This window comes from Euphorbia lathyris, chromosome 6 (assembly GCF_963576675.1).
Source record: "Euphorbia lathyris chromosome 6, ddEupLath1.1, whole genome shotgun sequence".
In the NCBI taxonomy this organism is placed as follows: domain Eukaryota; kingdom Viridiplantae; phylum Streptophyta; class Magnoliopsida; order Malpighiales; family Euphorbiaceae; genus Euphorbia; species Euphorbia lathyris.
This window is the reverse complement of record NC_088915.1, coordinates 41,768,473-41,776,516: the sequence shown is the minus strand read 5'-3', so window position 1 is coordinate 41,776,516 and position 8,044 is coordinate 41,768,473. Positions and strand designations below refer to the sequence as shown.

The 8,044-nt window shown below is 36.4% G+C and overlaps 1 long non-coding RNA gene across 1 annotated transcript; it reads right to left on the bottom strand.

The window, feature by feature from the left end:
* Positions 1–1,257: 1,257 nt before the first annotated feature.
* On the bottom strand, positions 1,258–4,523 carry LOC136233569 (uncharacterized). Its single transcript, XR_010690901.1, has 4 exons — positions 3,246–4,523; positions 3,105–3,163; positions 2,423–2,903; positions 1,258–1,456 (listed from the first exon to the last, which is right to left on the bottom strand). It is a non-coding gene; the product is annotated as an uncharacterized lncRNA (long non-coding RNA).
* Positions 4,524–8,044: the final 3,521 nt, after the last annotated feature.

Genomic DNA, 8,044 nt, shown 5'->3' with positions numbered 1-8,044 from the left:
ATTTGTAAATCTTCAGTTCAGTCACAAAGTTCTGTTAAGTATCCTTTGTCTCAGTATCTTGATTATAGCAAATTAACACCCTCTTATAAACACTATGTGATGAATGCTACTATTATAGATGAACCTAAAAATTATAGAGAGGCAGAAAAGTATGAATGTTGGAGGAATGCAATGGCAACTGAACTAGATGCATTAGATAGTAATCAAACTTGGACTTTGACAGAATTACCTAAAGGAAAACAAACAATTGGGAGTTTATGGGTTTACAAAGTGAAATTGAAGAGTGATGGTACTCTTGAAAGGTATAAAGCTAGATTACTTGCAAAGGGCTATACTCAAATAGAAGGATTAAATTACATAGATACTTTTTCCCCTGTTGTTAAATTAACAACAGTGAGGCTTGTTCTAGCTATAGCAGCAATAAAACAATGGAAATTATACCAATGCGATGTTAACAATGCTTTCCTGCATGGTTACTTAGATGAAGAGGTTTATATGCTTCCACCTCAGGGATTAAAATTACCAAAGCCTGGATTAGTTTGTAAGCTAAATAAATCTTTATATGGTCTTAAGCAAGCAAGTAGACAGTGGTTTGCTCGCTTGTCCACTTTTCTTTTTCAGCATGGTTATAAACAGTCATTGGCTGATCATTCTTTGTTCACCAAGCATACATGGGGTTGTCATTTATTTTGTTAATCTATGTAGATGATATTATATTGACAGGGACAGATTTAGAAGAAATCAATAACATTAGACATTTGATGGATGTTGAATTCAAAATAAAATATCTTGGTGAGTTAAAGTATTTTTTGGGTCTTGAAGTTGCAAGGACTAAACATGGTATTAATATTTCACAAAGAAAATATACTATTGATATTTTGAATGATGTTGGTTTATTAGCAGCTAAGCCTGCTTCTACTCCTATGGAATCTACCCTTAGATTAACAAAAGAAGGGGGGCACACTTTTAGCAGATCCTACTGCTTATAGAAGATTAATAGGAAGATTAATTTACCTTACTAATACTAGACCAGATATCACATTTGTTGTTCACACTCTTAGTCAATTTTTTAGTAAACCAACTGATATACATCAACAGGCAGCAAATAGAATCTTGCATTATTTAAAAAAGGATCCGAGAAAAGGTTTATTTTATTCCTCAGATTCTGACATATTTTTGCAAGCATTTTCTGATGCAGATTGGGCTACTTGCTTGGACACTAGACGATCAATCACTGGATTCACGGTCTTTCTTGGACAATCATTGATTAGTTGGAAAAGCAAAAAGCAAGCTACGGTCTCCAAATCAAGCACTGAAGCTGAATATCGCGCAATGTCAGCGGCTACGGGTGAACTACAATGGTTGCTGTACATTTTTCAAGCCTTACAGATTCCTCATCCAAGGGCTATTCCTCTTTTTTGTGACAATGCCTCAGCTTTACACATTGTCAAGAATTCTACATTCCATGAAATGACCAAGCACATAGACTTAGACTGCCATTTTGTTCGAGAGAAATTTTTAGCAAAAATCATAAAACCTCTGCCTGTTTCTACTAGACAGCAGATTGCAGACATCTTCACCAACCCATTACCAATTAAGACTTTTTCTGTTTTACTTAACAAATTGGGTGTACATTCCATATACAGTCCAGTTTGAGGGGGGCTAATAAGATTATCTAGGATTTAAAATAATAGAAAGGGTAGATAGGTCTTTTCCCTTTACTAGTCATTATATTTTTTGGCTATATAAAGGAATCTGTAGTTAGGTTTTCTTTTACAGTTTCTCATTCTTGTTAATTGATAGGATAAGTATCCATAAAGAGAGATTCCTCTATATGGATAAAATATGGGTTATCCTCCATGGAATAAAATTACTACAAAAACAATCACCAAGCATTTTCTGATTCGACAATAGTTTTGTGGTTCCGAAAGATAAGGCAAAACCCCAAATCACTGAAAACAAAAATAATCATTCTCGTAAAAGACAATGAGTCGGCCAGTTCAAGTGTTGTGATGCCAAATAGATAGCATTCCTCGTACCACCGAAACATCACTTTTCTAAGATTACGTTCAGCTCCACCAAATCAGACCAAACTGAAAAAGAACCAGTTGGTACTGATCTAAAAAATAAAAGCAAGTAAATGAAAACAGTCAAGCAATCAAAGACAGCCACATTATATCCAGAAAAAAGCAACATCAACTATAAGCGTAGAAATAGTAACCACTTATTCAAACAGTTTTAATATCAGATCAGATGCAATCAAAACAAAATCCAAACTCAAAAGACTTCAACTTTGATGAAGGAAAGTAGAGCTCATTCTTCGAATGCAGCGGGTGACTTGTTAAGTGGGCAAAGGATACAATTGTGGTTGAGTTCAATAATAATAATAGATAGTGATAAACTGAGAAAATCAATTAGATACCTGCAGAATTCTATTAGAGTTGTCGACAACTCCTCAAACTTGGCTTATATCTATTCCATACTCAGCACTAATTGATATTATCTTCTTTTCAGTCAGTTTGGCTACAACTTCAGCATCAAATTCTGAAAAGGCCTCCCTGTAATGTTGCTTCAAATTTAACACAAATTAATTCATAATTAGTAAAATTAACCCACTTGATTGAATAACAATATATAATCAGACAAGGGAAGGACTAGTCTTGCAAAGTATAAAGCGGTTCACAAAAGCGGAAGAAAAAAGATTGATTCTGGGCCGTGTAAGAAAACTTGCAGAGAGAAGCACTAAAAGAAACTCCAACTCAAAGAGGAGTGCCATGTTCAATTGGTCGGTCCAGTTTTATGGATGCCTTTGAAATCGGAACTGGATCAATGGGATTGTAATCTTCTAAATTCATATGGTGAGAATCACTTGTTCTGTCAGTGGTAGGATTATAGCTCTTCTCCTGCAGTTTTAGAAAAATGACCAACTCCATTATACATATACATTATATCATGGACTTTGCACTCACATTTTACACCTTGAATCAAATGAAATTCTGGGTCTAATTCCTTTGCAAAGTTATCTCTGCCATTCTTAGTCATCAATAGAATAGAGGTAAGACAGATGAATGATTGTTACTAATGAAGTAAGAAATGATACATACCTCTAAATTTTGAGAAGTAAGCACATCAGCTGCTCAGGACATAACCCAAGAAAGACAACCTATAGCCAAGAGACAGTAACAATTGAAAAAGTAATATCGCATCCACTAAATCAATTATACAGAGTCTCAACATGAAATCACCTGAGGTTTCAAGTCTTTAACTTCTTTACATGATTCCTGCAATAGGTTTCAAGAATTGTATTAGATTATACCAAATTAATCAGACTACAAGTAAAACCTCAGCTTTGTCCTGCCACGAATCAACTGCTCTTCAGCTAATGATGCCCTCCTCTGAAGAACAACAATTATACGTGATGGTTTCCATAAAAGGGAATGATCAATCCTAACTTATAACTAATTAGACCTTCAAGGCTTTATATAAACTATAGACCATCAAGGCAGTAACTCTTATACCCAAACACAAAAATACATGCACAATGAGTGCTAAAGGCACAAAGCTAACAACTTAAATTTGTGTAAATTTAAAATAAGAATGTCAGTAACAATAATAACATTGCAAAGGCAATGTTTGTCATGTTGGTATGACGCACAAGGTGGCTGGAACTGGATTTATAAAGCAACAGCAGAGACTGCAGCATCATAGGAGGAAACACATAGGTGGAGCTTAAATATGAGAAAGCCTCCTGCCAGCCCTAGGACTCAAAGTTGAGACCTCTTAGTTAAAGGATTAGAGCCCATGCCTTCTATGATAGTTCCATTTCTGATACAAGTTAACACAGTTATTAAGATGTCTAAAATGCTGCAAAATAGTCAGAAATATAATGTCTACCATGGTGTAAAATCATAAAGAACGGGATGTACATGTAAACAGACATATCAGTTTCAGTAGAAACCTGGTATATACTCCAATATCAGAACCTATGTGGCAGTATAATCCCAAAATACCAGCTACAGGGACAAGTAAAAATATGTGCACTCTACTTTCATCAATAAGATACAGATTCATGTTTGCAGACATTAAGGTGCAACAGGAAAAAATTCAATGGAAAAAGCTAGAAGCAAGAAACATAAAGGTACTCGAATCCACAGTTGAGATTATTATCTTACGATCGATCCAAAGTTGGTTCTGCAATAGCAGAGGTAAGTAAAAGGGAATAAATTGAGTTTTAACATATACATGAGATATTGGGTATAACTGCACAATAAAACCCTAAGCCCCAAATTACTTATGAAATAGAACTATAAAAGAAAAACCCTAATCCCCAAATTACTTATGAAATAGAACTATAAAAGAAAAAAGTTAAACACTAGCCTTAACCTAGAAACTTCAACTAAGCTAATTGCAGATTTGGATTTCAATCTCCTCCAACTCCGACTACAACTGCTCCAGCAAAAGAAACACAAGTGATAAGAACACATATTAAAAAAATACAAATGAAAGTAAGCCTTTGTTTGGGAGTTTGGAGGTTAACGGAGGGGAGAGTTAAATGAGGTAATGGAAAGGGAAGGGAAGTGATGGAACGGAAAGTTAACAATTAACCTTGTTTGGGAGTTTATAGGATGTAAATGAGGTTAAATGTTTAACCTTGTTTGGGAGTTTAAATATGGAGGGGAAGGAATGTTAAATTTACTCTGCAGAGACAAGAAATTTTAAAAAAGTTTACGTCACTCCCATTAACCCCCAATTTGGAGGTTAGAGTTTGGAGGTTAGAGGAAGTAAACATTTAACCCTATTAACCTCCATTTACTCTCAAAAATAACTCCCAAACAAGGTTAACTCAATACTTAACCTTCCATTACTCCCATTTACTCCCATTAACCTCCTCCCAAACAAGGGCTAAGAGAGTGTCACAAGATGAACTCGTGAAGAATTGAAGAAGCAAGCTACGAGCAAGTTTACAGAGAAGATTACATCGATATTTTTAGGTTTTCTAAGAGAAAAAGAGAACAATGAAAGAGGAGAGAACAATATAAAGAGAGAGAAAAGAGAAGAGGGGTGAAATGGTATATTTTGAGTTTTGGGCGCGCGTTAAATTTTTGGATACTTTTTGCTCCGCCGCCCGCGAAAGTTAGAAAATTTTAGATTTTTTTTACTCGCAACAATGACAGTCATTTATTCGCAGTGTCGTCTTATGGTTAAGTGACTTTTCCATCAAAATTGCGTTCTTTTGGGATGACAGAAGCTGGTAATCGTAACGTCGTCTGAGAATCGAGCGCATTTTTATTACGTCATCAGATGACATAGAGTTAAAATACTATTACGAAAAATATTCAGACGACATGAAAACAAATGTCTGTCATCTACATTGTGTCATGTGAAAGGGAAAATGACATAGTGTTAGGTACCCAAATCTTTTTAGGTCCTCTTTTGTTAGGCTCAGCATGTAATACATTGTACTTCACTCAGTGGCAACACACTTTTGTAGTGTGGTCTTTCTTCCCAAAAAAGTCACACTGGACATTTTGCTGGGGATTCCATCTTCGCTAACTAGTACCCTGGTACTGAGCATTCTGATGGGAATTTCTCTTATTCGGAACCCTGAGTTGGTTCTAAATAGATGTGATGTCCTTTTTAGTTTCTTAGAATCTGATTGGATCTCAGTGACAAACCTATGCATGATTTTGAGATTCTCATCTTGCCTGGTATTTTCATGGATGAGATGTCAAAAGTCACTGAGTTTGACCTCTTTGATCTCATCACACCGCTTACTGAGTGCCTTTACCTGTTTGTTACACCTTTTGACCAGTGAGTAAAGATCACTTAGTGCATTTATCATTTCACTCCTAAGCACATGAAGAGATATTACCTCAGTGGCTTGTTCATCATTGTCTGATGCGTAGGAGGGTTCACCCTTCTCAGAAACACAAGGCTCAGCAAGCTCATCAGCCATGAAGCAGATGTTTGATGACTCAGTGGCACCGGCTTCAGAGGATGATGACTCGTCATTATCACTCCAGGTGGCCACCATTGCCTTCTTGCCGTTCCTTTTATCCTTTTTGAGAGTAGGGCAGTTTGACTTGATATGGCCAGGCTGATGACCCTCAAAACAGGTGATCGGCTTTGAGCTCTCTTTTCTGCCTTTGTTCTCGTTGTGCTCAGATTTGTACTTATCATACTTCCGGAACGGCTTCTTGCCATATTTGTCATTCTTCCGGAACAGCCTTTTCATTTTTCTGGTGAACATGGTCATTTCTTCATCATCTGACGAGCTGTCGTCAACGGAGTCTGCTTTCATGACAAGAGACTTCTACTTCTTGTCCTCAGACTTTTCCTTGACCTTGAAGTTCTCCATTGAGATCTCATGAGTCAGTGGAGATCCAATGAGCTCATCATACTTGTAGGTGGTCTGGGCTTGAGCTTCCTCAACGGTAGTTTTCTTTACTTGCCAGCTCTTGGGGAGACTCCTTAGTATTTTATTGACTTGCTCCTCTTTAGAGAAGTTCTTGCCAAGTCTCTTGAGCTCGTTGATTATGTTGGTGAATCTTGAGTTCATCTTAGAGATGCCTTCACCTCGTTCATCTCGAACAGCTCATACAGCCTCATTTATTGGTTCACCTTTGATTCTTTGACCTTGTCGGTTCCCTCGTAGGTGACCTCAAGCTTCTTCCAGATTTCTTGTGCTGACTCACAACCTGAAATCTTATTGTACTCTACAGCATCTATAGCATAATGAAGCATATTTATAGCCGAGGCGTGGTTTTGCAATTTTTTGAGGTCATCCTCAGTCCACTTTGCCTATTCCTTGACAACTCTTATGTTGTCAATAGTTTTATAATGAACAAACGGGCCTTGAACTATTGCTAGCCATGCACTCATGTTTGTTGCCTGAATGAAATTCTTCATCATGTTCTTCTAAAAGGTATAGTTTGACTCGAAGAATAGTGGAGGCATAGTGATATATAAACCCTCAGGTAGTATCTGAGTTGTTTCATTTCCAGGAAGGAAACGAGTGCTGTTTGCAACCATAACAGGGATCAGCTCAAGATAGTTTTATCTTGTGCGTTAAGCTACTTGCTTTGATACCACTTGTTGGTCCCGTGTAATGTGAGAATTAGTTCCAGGGGGGTTAAGGAACTATTTAAAATTTTTCTCTTTAAGCTGGCTTTTTTTTCGATCTAAGTTTTTTCACTTAGTCGTTTAGCACAGTGGTGCTGAGTAAGATCCGAGACAGCTTTAGTTAATTGGTAACTAAGGCTGCTTCTAATGTTGAGTCAGGAGATAGCACTGAAGTCTATTCCTGAACTTAGTACTCAAGTCACACAACTCAGTATATATATATAGGGGTGAGATACAGCGTGACAATGGTTTAAGTTGTGACAATGAGCTTATTGTGTGACATAACAAAACTACGTAGTTTTGATGATAATTAAAAAGGGCAAGATGGCAAATTGGTAAATAAAATGAAAGAGATGATAGAGAAAATTGTTTTATTTCTTTTCTTTAAAATACATTTTCCCGACATCTCTAATATTGTTTTTCGAAAATTTTTATACTATTAGACTCGTCTAAATTAGACGGTCATTTTAAGATCCCTGAAGCTCAAGTAAAAAAAATTTCGGTGAACGGAATCCGGGTGGGCGTTTTTCGGTGAGAAAAAAAGTGCCCAGAAAATTCTCAAAAAATTTCAGAAAATGTAAAACATTATTCTAAGAAACTTTAATTCTTGGGTCGAAATAGGATTTCTTACGGTTTAGTCCCAATAAAACGTTTTCCTTAATTTTATCCATTTTGCATGCTTCAACAATTTATTGGGACTATACCGTAAGAAATCCCGCTTCAACCCAAGAATTAAAGTTTCTTAGAATAATGTTTTACATTTTCTGGAATTTTTTGAGAATTTTCTGGGTACTTTGTTTCTCGCCAGAAAACGCTCACCCGGATTCCGTTCACTGGAATTTTTTTTACTTGAGCTTCAGGGATCTTAAAATGACCGTCTAATTTAGACGAGTCTAAGAGTATAAAATTTTTCTAAAAACAA